Source organism: Pecten maximus, chromosome 4, assembly GCF_902652985.1.
Source record: "Pecten maximus chromosome 4, xPecMax1.1, whole genome shotgun sequence".
NCBI lineage: Eukaryota > Metazoa > Mollusca > Bivalvia > Pectinida > Pectinidae > Pecten > Pecten maximus.
In genome coordinates, this window is record NC_047018.1 from 3,493,711 (window position 1) to 3,508,938 (window position 15,228).

The window sequence follows — 15,228 nt, forward strand, 5'->3', positions numbered from 1 at the left end:
TACTCTACAGTGACCGAAGACAGTTCTGTATGTCCTCAGTACTCTACAGTGACCGAAGACAGTTCTGTATGTCCTCAGCACTCTACAGTGACCGAAGACAGTTCTGTATGTCCTCAGTACTCTACAGTGACCGAAGACAGTTCTGTATGTCCTCAGTACTCTACAGTGACCGAAGACAGTTCTGTATGTCCTCAGTACTCTACAGTGACCGAAGACAGTTCTATATGACCTCAGTACTCTACAGTGACCGAAGACAGTTCTACATGTCCTCAGTACTCTACACTGACCGAAGACAGTTCTATATGTCCTCAGTACTCTACAGTGACCAAAGACAGTTCTACATGTCCTCAGTACTCTACAGTGACCGAAGACAGTTCTATATGTCCTCAGTACTCTACATTGACCGAAGACAGTTATATATGTTCTCAGTACTCTCTAATGACCGAGGACAGTTATATATGTCCTCAGTACTCTACAGTGACCGAAGACAGTTCTATATGTCCTCAGTACTCTACAGTGACCGAAGACAGTTCTGTATGTCCTCAGTACTCTACAGTGACCGAAGACAGTTCTACATGTCCTCAGTACTCTACACTGACCGAAGACAGTTCTACATGTCCTCAGTACTCTACAGTGACCGAAGACAGTTCTACATGTCCTCAGTACTCTACAGTGACCGAAGACAGTTCTACATGTCCTCAGTACTCTACAGTGACCGAAGACAGTTCTACATCATCCTCAGTACTCTACAGTGACCGAAGACAGTTCTACATGTCCTCAGTACTCTACAGTGACCGAAGACAGTTCTATATGTCCTCAGTACTCTACAGTGACCGAAGACAGTTCTACGTGTCCTCAGTACTCTACAGTGACCGAAGACAGTTCTATATGTCCTCGGTACTCTACAGTGACCGAAGACAGTTCTATATGTCCTCAGTACTCTACAGTGACCGAAGACAGTTCTATATGTCCTCAGTACTCTACAGTGACCGAAGACAGTTCTACATGTCCTCATTACTCTACAATGACCGAAGACAGTTCTGTATGTCCTCAGTACTCTACAGTGACCGAAGACAGTTCTACATGTCCTCAGTACTCTACACTGACCGAAGACAGTTCTACATGTCCTCAGTACTCTACAGTGACCGAAGACAGTTCTATATGACCTCAGTACTCTACAGTGACCGAACACAGTTCTACGTGTCCTCAGTATTCTACAGTGACCGAAGACAGTTCTGTATGTCCTCAGTACTCTACAGTGACCGAAGACAGTTCTACATGTCCTCAGTACTCTACAGTGACCGAAGACAGTTCTATATGACCTCAGTACTCTACAGTGACCGAAGACAGTTCTACATCATCCTCAGTACTCTACAGTGACCGAAGACAGTTCTACATGTCCTCATTACTCTACAGTGACCAAAGACAGTTCTGTATGTCCTCAGTACTCTACAGTGACCGAAGACAGTTCTACGTGTCCTCGGTACTCTACAGTGACGGAAGACAGTTTTACATGTCCTCAGTACTCTACAGTGACCGAAGACAGTTCTACATGTCCTCAGTACTCTACAGTGACCGAAGACAGTTCTACATGTCCTCAGTACTCTACAGTGACCGAAGACAGTTCTACATGTCCTCAGTACTCTACAGTGACCGAAGACAGTTCTACGTGTCCTCAGTACTCTACAGTGACCGAAGACAGTTTTACATGTCCTCAGTACTCTACAGTGACCGAAGACAGTTCTATATGACCTCAGTACTCTACAGTGACCGAAGACAGTTCTGTATGTCCTCAGTACTCTACAGTGACCGAAGACAGTTCTGTATGTCCTCAGCACTCTACAGTGACCGAAGACAGTTCTGTATGTCCTCAGTACTCTACAGTGACCGAAGACAGTTCTGTATGTCCTCAGTACTCTACAGTGACCGAAGACAGTTCTGTATGTCCTCAGTACTCTACAGTGACCGAAGACAGTTCTATATGACCTCAGTACTCTACAGTGACCGAAGACAGTTCTACATGTCCTCAGTACTCTACACTGACCGAAGACAGTTCTATATGTCCTCAGTACTCTACAGTGACCAAAGACAGTTCTACATGTCCTCAGTACTCTACAGTGACCGAAGACAGTTCTATATGTCCTCAGTACTCTACATTGACCGAAGACAGTTATATATGTTCTCAGTACTCTCTAATGACCGAAGACAGTTATATATGTCCTCAGTACTCTACAGTGACCGAAGACAGTTCTGTATGTCCTCAGTACTCTACAGTGACCGAAGACAGTTCTGTATGTCCTCAGTACTCTACAGTGACCGAAGACAGTTCTACATGTCCTCAGTACTCTACAGTGACCGAAGACAGTTCTACATGTCCTCAGTACTCTACAGTGACCGAAGACAGTTCTACATGTCCTCAGTACTCTACAGTGACCGAAGACAGTTCTACATGTCCTCAGTACTCTACAGTGACCGAAGACAGTTCTACATGTCCTCAGTACTCTACACTGACCGAAGACAGTTCTACATGTCCTCAGTACTCTACACTGACCGAAGACAGTTCTACATGTCCTCAGTACTCTACACTGACCGAAGACAGTTCTACGTGTCCTCAGTACTCTACACTGACCGAAGACAGTTCTACGTGTCCTCAGTACTCTACACTGACCGAAGACAGTTCTACGTGTCCTCAGTACTCTACAGTGACCGAAGACAGTTCTACGTGTCCTCAGTACTCTACAGTGACCGAAGACAGTTCTACATGTCCTCAGTACTCTACAGTGACCGAAGACAGTTCTACATGTCCTCAGTACTCTACAGTGACCGAAGACAGTTCTACATGTCCTCAGTACTCTACACTGACCGAAGACAGTTCTACATGTCCTCAGTACTCTACACTGACCGAAGACAGTTCTACATGTCCTCAGTACTCTACAGTGACCGAAGACAGTTCTACATGTCCTCATTACTCTACAATGACCGAAGACAGTTCTACATCATCCTCAGTACTCCACAGTGACCGAAGACAGTTCTATATGTCCTCAATTTAACTCTACAATGACCGAAGACAGAACTGTCTCTGTATAACGAGGCTGCTGTACAGACCACTAGTTTATTTATGAACGTGTATTGTTTTGCTTACCTGTTGGTATTAGTCCCATTTCATTGTTTACCTTTGTTAGCTTTTAATAAACAACATTTATTTGCAATATGATTGTTTTACTCTTCGATACTAATGTATAAAGTTTTACTGAGCAATAAAATATTGTGTAGTTTTGATAACGAGTTGTCTATTTCATGTAATCAGCGACAATCTGACATGCATCTTCACAAGAATTACGAGCTAACCCTGGTCAAACAATGTATTAGTGTAATATAACATCTTCACAAGAATTACACGTTAACCCTGGTCAAACAATGTATTAGTGTATCTATAACATCTTCACAAGAAATACGACCTTACCCTAGTCAAACAATGTATTAGTGTAATATAACATCTTCACAAGAATGTCAAGCTAACCATGGTCAGAGACTTGTATCTCTGGTATATACGTCTCTGCCCTGGTCAAACAATGTATTAGTGTATCTATAACATCTTCACAAGAAATACGATGAAATGATCAATTTTATTTCAGTTAGACCAGATTCCGATTCAGATATGTTAATTTTTTTCTTATTATTGATTGTGATTTTTAGGCAAAGACCTCTTCAGAGGTCTGTCGCCTTATATTTTATGTCATCACCTTTCTGTTCAATCGTTCTCAATCAGACTCTTCTATTTCTGCCTCCTACTTGTTAACATATGCGTCAAACGCAATTGTGACCCAATGTAAGTTTACACCTACCCCATCTAGCGTCGGAATTTATGTATGTATTAAATGACAACAAATCAATGAATATAAAATAACAACCAAACCATTATAGACAGATTATATATTTCTGATTGTGAAGGAATGAAATCTGAATCAAAAACATGTACGGATTACCGTTAAAGTTTCATTCTTCGAGGCGGTAAAATGGCGGATGTGTGAAAAATATACGTAACTGTACGCTAATAATATAACTTTAGCTAAAAATACGCTACTACAATGGAGAAATGTAAACTAATTTTAATCCACAGACCCGTTGTTTACAGTAGTGAAGTTGACATGCAAAATCCATAATCCATAGTTTCTCAAAATACGCCCGTTGTTTGAAGTTTCATTCTTCGAGGCGGCCAAACAAATGTCTATTTATAGACATATTTTTGTACAATAAAGATTCACACATTAGGTTAATATGCATGCATGTAATTATAATATGCTAATTAGTGTCTTCCCATTGGTCAATGGTCGTTGTGGTCAATGTGGGGCCTCAGTGACCCACGTGCTAAATACATAACTTTCATTGGTCAAGGGCTTTGTCCAGCCCCTGTAACGCAAAGGTCATCCCCACTATAGAATCCATCCTTTGAAGTTTATGACGCCATCTTGGAAAGTTCCTTAATAAGTGTAAACAATTTTTTATAATGTAGCAGAATTCAGCGTTAGAATTATTTGGAAAAGGATATCCCTCCAACCGCCCCTGCATTCCTCCTTTTATGTGTGGATCTTTATTTCTAGTTTTTCTTTTTGATGCTTTGTTTTATATATTATTAGTATTGTTAATTTTATTCATTTTGATAAGACTTTGTTACTTGATGTGTACTTGTCTAGTAAAGTTTAATTATTGCATGGTTATAATACTTATAAGCGGAGTCCCGGTGCTTCCCTTCTGGTCATTTTGCCACACTGCCGGGCGCAGGTTTCCTTTTTAAAAAAGGTTTTTCCTGAAGTGCTTGATGACCCATAAAAAGAGGGGTTTAGTTCTCGCTCACCTTTGCTAAAAAAATTACGTTTTAATTCTAAAATATGATATATATGTTAAAAGTTTCTGTTTATAATAAACGGCTGCCCCCCTTCTATCAAGGGGTATGCCAAGATTTTACAGCCTTTGGAGCAAACAGAGCTCGAGGATTGGACCAGTTTATGTAGTAGTTTTATAATCTTTAATTTAAGCAGGACAAAAAAATGGCGGATGTGTGAAAAATATACGTAACTTTATTAATATATAAGCTATAGCTATAACTATAGTTATATTACTACCACAATGGAGAAATGTTTACTAGTTTTAATCAAGAAACCCGTTGTTTCCAATATTGAAGTAGCTATATAGAGATACAACATTTATAATCCATAGTTACTCAAAATACGCTTTCGTGGCGCTCGGAACCCCCGCCTTCGGCTGTCTACGTAGGTTTCGTAGGAAATTACGAAAGGGTTCCGATCGTGTGCCACTTGATATATCGGAGTTACTTCCCTTTGGCCGAGAAAGCAGTGTGCACGAACACATGGTAGCCATGCTTGAAGTTTCTTTATCGATAGCTAACATATTTCATTCATGATGCAGATCTAGTGTTTAACCTTTGTCGTGATACGATAAATAAGTTTATTTTCAAAAGGCTTGAGCATTGAATAATATAGCTGCGATAGCGTAGTTCTGGAGGATGGACGAACGATTTCTGATAGATCCGCCTAGCCTAGTGTAGTCGTCATCAGAACTCTTGCCGGGGAAGGCATACTCGTTCTCAGTATTATCCAAGAAGCGAGTACCGTTATCACTGACCGCGGATACAGTAGACTACTGTAGGTACTCCAAAACATCTCTTTGAAATTATGTGATAGTACTGCGTAGTCCTACTGAACTCAACACGTTTCATTACCAGTTACCCGTCATATGTTAATTTATCGAGTGGCGTGCATTTATCAGACTAGGCCCAGCATATAACGAAATTTTCATTTTAAGAATCAAAACACGTTCGATTTTGCTGGAAAATCATCATGTAAAACAATATGGTTATCAAAGCAATACACCATTATTGAACGGTTCTGACAAATGTTCATAAATTTTACAAGTGATTATTGTGGACTTAATAACATAGTAACCATATGTACAATAGTAAAACTGTAAACAATCTGTAAAAATGCTTTACAGTTAAATTACCTTTCATAAAAAGTAGTTGTTTATAATTAAAAGGCTATTAATCTTTTAACATTTTTTTCTGCAAGGTCTTTACATTCCAGTACTTGCAGTACTTTGATTATTCTGATATTGGACTTCAATTCTTTGATAAGGCTAAAGCGATATCACAAAATGTTAACTTTTTAAATAGTACAGATAAAGTTATCTTTCTTATGAAAGAAGATTATTTACAAAAAAAAAAAAATTGTTTTGTAAGTATCAGCAAAGACAAAAATTGTTTATCAAATTTTAAATGTACAGTAATAATGCCTCATAAGCTAATTATGGCTGGGTGTTGGTGTATTTTAATGCTTGAATGAAACTAAGTATTTTATGTATAATGTATGTATCAATACGTGACACTTAAATAAACATATCTGAATATAAATTTTTATTAGACCTCTACTGACCACTCACCAGCTACCCACGTATACGTCAACAGCGTCATCCTCTACTGGCCACTCACCAGTTACCCACGTATACGTCAACGGCGTCCACCTCTACTGACCACTCACCAGCTACCCACGTATACGTCAACAGCGTCCACCTCTACTGACCACTCACCAGTTACCTACGTATACGTCAACAGCGTCCACCTCTTCTGACCACTCACCAGATACCCACGTATACGTCAACAGCGTCCACCTCTACTGACCACTCACCAGCTACCCACGTATACGTCAACAGCGTCCACCTCTACTGACCACTCACCAGCTACCCACGTATACGTCAACAGCGTCCACCTCTTCTGACCACTCACCAGATACCCACGTATACGTCAACAGCGTCCACCTCTACTGACCACTCACCAGCTACCCACGTATACGTCAACAGCGTCTACCTCTACTGACCACTCACAAGTTACCTACGTATACGTCAACAGCGTCCACCTCTACTGACCACTCACCAGCTACCCACGTATACGTCAACAGCGTCCACCTCTACTGACCACTCACCAGTTACCTACGTATACGTCAACAGCGTCCACCTCTACTGACCACTCACCAGCTACCCATGTATACGTCAACAGCGTCCACCTCTACTGACCACTCACCAGCTACCCACGTATACGTCAACAGCGTCCACCTCTACTGACCACTCAACAGCTACCCACGTATACGTCAACAGCGTCCACCTCTACTGACCACTTACCAGCTACCCACGTATACGTCAACAGCGTCCACCTCTATTGACCACTCACCAGTTACCTACGTATACGTCAACAGCGTCCACTTCTACTGACCACTCACCAGATACCCACGTATACGTCAACAGCGTCCACCTCTACTGACCACTCACCAGTTACCCACGTATACGTCAACAGCGTCCACCTCTACTGACCACTCACCAGTTACCCACGTATACGTCAACAGCGTCCACCTCTACTGACCACTCACCAGCTACCCACGTATACGTCAACAGCGTCCACCTCTACTGACCACTCACCAGCTACCCACGTATACGTCAACAGCGTCCACCTCTACTGACCACTCACCAGCTACCCACGTATACGTCAACAGCGTCCACCTCTACTGACCACTCAACAGCTACCCACGTATACGTCAACAGCGTCCACCTCTACTGACCACTCACCAGCTACCCACGTATACGTCAACAGCGTCCACCTCTACTGACCACTCACCAGTTACCTACGTATACGTCAACAGCGTCCACCTCTACTGACCACTCACCAGTTACCTACGTATACGTCAACAGCGTCCACCTCTACTGACCACTCACCAGCTACCCACGTATACGTCAACAGCGTCCACCTCTACTGGCCACTCACCAGTTACCCACGTATACGTCAACGGCGTCCACCTCTACTGACCACTCACCAGCTACCCACGTATACGTCAACAGCGTCCACCTCTACTGACCACTCACCAGTTACCTACGTATACGTCAACAGCGTCCACCTCTTCTGACCACTCACCAGATACCCACGTATACGTCAACAGCGTCCACCTCTACTGACCACTCACCAGCTACCCACGTATACGTCAACAGCGTCCACCTCTACTGACCACTCACCAGCTACCCACGTATACGTCAACAGCGTCCACCTCTACTGACCACTCACAAGTTACCTACGTATACGTCAACAGCGTCCACCTCTACTGACCACTCACCAGCTACCCACGTATACGTCAACAGCGTCCACCTCTACTGACCACTCACCAGTTACCTACGTATACGTCAACAGCGTCCACCTCTACTGACCACTCACCAGCTACCCATGTATACGTCAACAGCGTCCACCTCTACTGACCACTCACCAGCTACCCACGTATACGTCAACAGCGTCCACCTCTACTGACCACTCAACAGCTACCCACGTATACGTCAACAGCGTCCACCTCTACTGACCACTTACCAGCTACCCACGTATACGTCAACAGCGTCCACCTCTATTGACCACTCACCAGTTAACTACGTATACGTCAACAGCGTCCACCTCTACTGACCACTCACCAGATACCCACGTATACGTCAACAGCGTCCACCTCTACTGACCACTCACCAGTTACCCACGTATACGTCAACAGTGTCCACCTCTACTGACCACTCACCAGTTACCCACGTATACGTCAACAGCGTCCACCTCTACTGACCACTCACCAGCTACCCACGTATACGTCAACAGCGTCCACCTCTAATGACCACTCACCAGTTACCTACGTATACGTCAACAGCGTCTACCTCTACTGACCACTCACCAGTTACCCACGTATACGTCAACAGCGTCCACCTCTACTGACCACTCACCAGCTACCCATGTATACGTCAACAGCGTCCACCTCTACTGACCACTCACCAGCTACCCACGTATACGTCAACAGCGTCCACCTCTACTGACCACTCACCAGTTACCCACGTATACGTCAACAGCGTCTACCTCTACTGACCACTCACCAGTTACCCACGTATACGTCAACAGCGTCTACCTCTACTGACTACTCACCAGCTACCCACGTATACGTCAACAGCGTCTACCTCTACTGACCACTCACCAGCTACCCACGTATACGTCAACAGCGTCCACCTCTACTGACCACTCACCAGTTACCCACGTATACGTCAACAGCGTCCACCTCTACTGACCACTCACCAGCTACCCACGTATACGTCAACAGCGTCCACCTCTACTGACCACTTACCAGCTACCCACGTATACGTCAACAGCGTCCACCTCTAATGACCACTCACCAGTTACCCACGTATACGTCAACAGCGTCCACCTCTACTGACCACTCACCAGCTACCCATGTATACGTCAACAGCGTCCACCTCTACTGACCACTCACCAGCTACCCACGTATACGTCAACAGCGTCCACCTCTACTGACCACTCACCAGTTACCTACGTATACGTCAACAGCGTCCACCTCTATTGACCACTCACCAGTTACCTACGTTTACGTCAACAGCGTCCACCTCTAATGACCACTCACCAGTTACCCACGTATACGTCAACAGCGTCCACCTCTACTGACCACTCACCAGCTACCCATGTATACGTCAACAGCGTCCACCTCTACTGACCACTCACCAGCTACCCACGTATACGTCAACAGCGTCCACCTCTACTGACCACTCACCAGTTACCCACGTATACGTCAACAGCGTCCACCTCTACTGACTACTCACCAGCTACCCACGTATACGTCAACAGCGTCTACCTCTACTGACCACTCACCAGCTACCCACGTATACGTCAACAGCGTCCACCTCTACTGACCACTTACCAGCTACCCACGTATACGTCAACAGCGTCCACCTCTAATGACCACTCACCAGTTACCCACGTATACGTCAACAGCGTCCACCTCTACTGACCACTCACCAGCTACCCACGTATACGTCAACAGCGTCCACCTCTACTGACCACTCACAAGTTACCCACGTATACGTCAACAGCGTCTACCTCTACTGACTACTCACCAGTTACCCACGTATACGTCAACAGCGTCCACCTCTACTGACCACTCACCAGTTACCCACGTATACGTCAACAGCGTCTACCTCTACTGACTACTCACCAGTTACCCACGTATACGTCAACGGAGTCCACCTCTACTGACCACTCACCAGCTACCCACGTATACGTCAACAGCGTCCACCTCTACTGACCACTCACCAGTTACCCACGTATACGTCAACGGTGTCCACCTCTACTGACCACTCACCAGTTACCCACGTATACGTCAACAGCGTCCACCTCTACTGACCACTCACCAGCTACCCACGACTGGTTGGTATACGTCAAGCTGATGTTGGCCGAGGTTAATGAGGATTATGGGAATGATTTAATAATCACCATCACGGTCTCCAATATACCAATTGTTCGGTACTGTTTTGTTTACTGGGTGGTTTGGGTCTGATTACCCCGTTTATTGGGAACATGTCAGCAATTTAATTTCCTTATCATCAATGCCGCTTTAGCGTTGTAAGTTCCCAAGCAGGGAGCACCAAGTATCACTCTTTATGACATTGTTATATTGCGGCTTAGTGACAAAGTCTACCTTGTCCTCACATTAGGAAACCCGCATTTCCAAAGCCAACGTGAGGCAAGGTAAGAAACATATCTTAAAGGGAAGGAAAGAAATGAAGATCCTTTTTGTAGTTTAAAAATGATGCAATGCAGAAAAAGGTGCAATTCTTACGTTCTAACTGCATGTCAAATAGGTGCTCTATCAACAGTATATACCGCGATACAAGCATGGCATCATCTCCAGAACAGACACGCCCTACAGACATGTGAGGGGTCCAAGGCGTTGTCCATTTGCCGTATTAAAAGTTTGATAGTTTACCTGGATTATAATACAAGTGTACACGACCTTGACTATATGTACCAGTAATTATAATACAGGTAAACACGACCTTGACTATATGTACCTGTAATTATAATACAGGTATACACGACCTTGACTATATGTACCTGTAATTATAATACAGGTATACCTGGACTCCTACTTTTAATTGATTTTGAGAAAGCTTTCGACTCTGTTTCCTGGAATTTTATTAGTAAAACTTTGAAATATTTAAACTTTAACAGCTGAGTGTATATCATTCTGAATTTTTTTTATCCATTTAATAATGTTAGGGCCAATATAGGTGGGAATCTGTCTAACTTCTTCAATATCGAACGGGGCTGTCGCCAAGGCGATCCAGTATCCTCTTACATTTTCATTTTGTGTGCAGAAATTCTATCAATAATTCTAAGAAACAATAAAAATATCAAAGGTATAGTAATCAGAGAAAAAGAAATACTTTTATCACAATTTGCTGATGACACATCTGTAATTTTAGATGGTTCTAGAAAATCTTTAGATGAAACACTCAAATCTCTAAACTTCTTTGCTAACTTCTCTGGACTGAAAACGAACTTTTCCAACACCCAGGTAGTATGGATTGTCAGTAAAAAATATAGTGAAAACACTTTTGCTACAAATTTTGACTTAAAATGGGGAAGTACACGCTTCACCCTATTAGGTATAGAATATGATGTTGACTTACACAGAATTACTAAACTTAATTTTGACAAAAAACTCGCAAAACTTCAGTCTTTAATATCAAATTGGAACAAGAGCGTGCTTACACCAATAGGTAAAATAGTTGTTATCAAAACTCTACTAATATCCCAAGTTAATCATCTATTTATTTCACTTCCAAATCCCAATGAACTATATATTAAGGAAATTAACAATCTGTTTTATGATTTTCTGTGGAATGCTAAACCTGATCCAGTAAAAAGAGACATAATTATAAAAAAAAAGCTACGAAGAAGGGGGGATCAAGATGCTTCATTTAAAATCGGTCATAACCGCTCTTAAAGCAACTTGGGTCAGACGTATATATAATAAAGTAGGGAATTGGGATATTGTTCTTGAATCATTTTTTTTTTTCACTTATTATCATTATTAGATAAACAGAAACTAGCAAATTTTGGAATTGAATATTTAAGAAGGAATCAAAAAATTGTAAAAATATATTTTGGAAAGATGTTTTATATGCCTGGTGTAAGACTCTTAATGCAAGCAATATATATAAAACAAACATTCTTGAAAATCCAATATGGTATAATAGTGAAATCAAAATAGAAAAAAAAAACACAACAATTTTCGATAATGCATGGTTTAAAAAAGGTATATACTTTATTTATAACATCATGAAAACAATTTTTTAAACTACCAGAGTATAAAAAGTGCCATTTACCAATTTATCAGAAAAAAACATCAAACTTTAAACTTAGAGAAAAATATTATACTGCCCAATATACCCATAAATCTGAAATTAATCTTAAGATGTCAAAAAAGTTGCTCAAGAAATATATACTACTTTAAGAAAAAATGTAAGTAAACCCATTGCTCAAAACAAATGGAATCAAAATTTCAATATTGATGAAGACAAATGGAAAGACATATACAAATATCCTTTTAACACCTGTACTAGTTCCAAACTTCAATGGCTACAATTTAGAATTAACCACAGAATTCTGACTACAAAAACATTTTTATTCAAAATTTAAAAAAAGAAGACAATAACTTATGTACATTTTGTAATTCTCACCCTGAAACAATTACACATTTATTATGGGATTGTGAATATATATCAAATTTGATAGAACTATTAAGGATCACTATTATCACTAAAAACCTGAGTCTTAGATTTGATAAACAGGAATTCATCTTTGGCAAGCAAATTAATAAACTTACTAAGTTCAATCTAGATAACCTGATATTACTCATAACAAAACAATATATTTACAAATCTAAATGCCTGGAATTAGGACTTAATATAGTCTAAAAATCATATTAATTTTGAGTTAAAAGCGCATAAAATTTTAATATCCAAAAGTAACATTAAAAACTAAATACATATGGACACATGGTTACAACAGTGGCTACAAATCTAAAACAATAATACAAATATACAACATCTCTGACCTAGGTTTATTATGTCCTTTCTGTGTCTATTTTCAGTTGTTTTTGTACACTATTTTGTCTGTCTGTCTGTCTGTCTGTCTGCCTGTCTCTCTGTCTGTCTCTCTCTCTGTCTCTCTCTCTCTCTATGTCTGTCTGTCTCTCTGTGTCTGTCTGTCTGTCTCTCTCTCTCTCTCTCTCTCTCTCTCTCTCTCTCTCTCTCTCTCTCTGTGTTTGTTTGTTTTGTGTACGTATACTCTTATTCACTAACATAATGCCTTTTGAACAAAGTTTAATAAATTATATAATACAACGATCACAATATTGTCTTGGGTGGAGTGAAAGTGTAACTGTTGATGTATAAAGTGAGAATGTTGTTTGTCCTTACATCCTTACTTATGTAGTTTGTATATGTCATGTATTGTAAACAAAATTTGAATAAGAATACAAAATAAATTTAAAAAAATAAAAGTACAGGTATACACGACCTTGACTTTATGTACCTGTATTATAATACAGGTATACACGACCTTGACTACATGTACCTGTAATTATAATACAGGTATACACGACCTTGACTACATGTACCTGTAATTATAATACAGGTTGCACGACCTTGACTATATGTACCTGTAATTATAATACAGGTATACACGACCTTGACTATATGTACCTGTAATTATAATACAGGTATACACGACCTTGACTACATGTACCTGTAATTATAATACAGGTATACACGACCTTGACTAAATGTACCTGTAATTATAATACAGGTATACACGACCTTGACTACATGTACCTGTAATTATAATACAGGTATACACGACCTTGACTACATGTACCTGTAATTATAATACAGGTTGCACGACCTTGACTAAATGTACCTGGATTATAATACAGGTATACACGATCTTGACTATATGTACCTGTAATTATAATACAGGTATACACGACTTTGACTATATGTACCTGTAATTATAATACAGGTATACACGACCTTGACTACATGTACCTGTAATTATAATACAGGTTGCACGACCTTGATTATATGTACCTGTAATTATAATACAGGTATACACGACCTTTACTATATGTACCTGTAATTATAATACAGGTATACACGACCTTGACTATATGTACCTGTAATTATAATACATGTATACACGACCTTGACTATATGTACCTGTAATTATAATACAGGTATACACGATCTTGACTATATGTACCTGTAATTATAATACAGGTATACACGACTTTGACTATATGTACCTGTAATTATAATACAGGTATACACGACCTTGACTATATATACCTGGATTACAATACAGGTATACACGACCTTGACTATATGTACCTGTAATTATAATACAGGTATACACGACCTTGACTATATATACCTGGATTACAATACAGGTATACACGACCTTGACTATATGTACCTGTAATTATAATACAGGTATACACGATCTTGACTATATGTACCTGTAATTATAATACAGGTATACACGATCTTGACTATATGTACCTGTAATTATAATACAGGTATACACGACCTTGACTATATGTACCTGTAATTATAATACAGGTATACACGACCTTGACTATATGTACCTGTAATTATAATACAGGTATACACGACCTTGACTATATGTACCTGTAATTATAATACAGGTATACACGACGTACCTGGATTATAATACAGGTATACACGACCTTGACTATATGTACCTGTAATTATAATAGAGGTATACACGACCTTGACTATATGTACCTAGATTATAATACAGGTATAAACGACCTTGACTATATGTACCTGGATTTATAATACAGGTACATATATACAGGGCCTTGATTATGTTTACCCCAAATAATGTCTTTTCAAGATTCGCAGTTAAAAGGAAATCGTTACAATAACAAAGCTAGCGTTAAAAGTCTATTATATATGTATCTGTACTTTTAAGGGACATATGCTCTGGATTTGATAGATTTAGCTCAGAACAATAAGAACCGCTATGGGGGATTTTTAAGAGCGCTATTGTGTGACAGGTTTGTTTTCTCGTGATTGAACTATTTCTAAAAGTCTTACGAATTCCCTATTCGGAAACATAGCCCTGGTGGCTTTAATGGTCGTATAAATCCACTATCCGTCGGACGAAAGGTGATGTTTTCTCACTGAATTATCGGCGTCACGAGGCTCTACATACCATCGTCTTGAGAATGTGTGAGACATCATTATATATTATTTGTTTTCATGATAATA

The 15,228-nt window shown here is 40.5% G+C and overlaps 1 long non-coding RNA gene across 1 annotated transcript; it reads left to right on the forward strand.

The window, feature by feature from the left end:
- The first annotated feature begins 10,905 nt into the window (after window positions 1–10,905).
- Window positions 10,906–14,962, forward strand: LOC117324989. Its single transcript, XR_004532109.1, has 3 exons — window positions 10,906–10,998; window positions 13,485–13,655; window positions 14,671–14,962. It is a non-coding gene; the product is annotated as an uncharacterized LOC117324989 (long non-coding RNA).
- The last annotated feature ends 266 nt before the right edge of the window (window positions 14,963–15,228 follow it).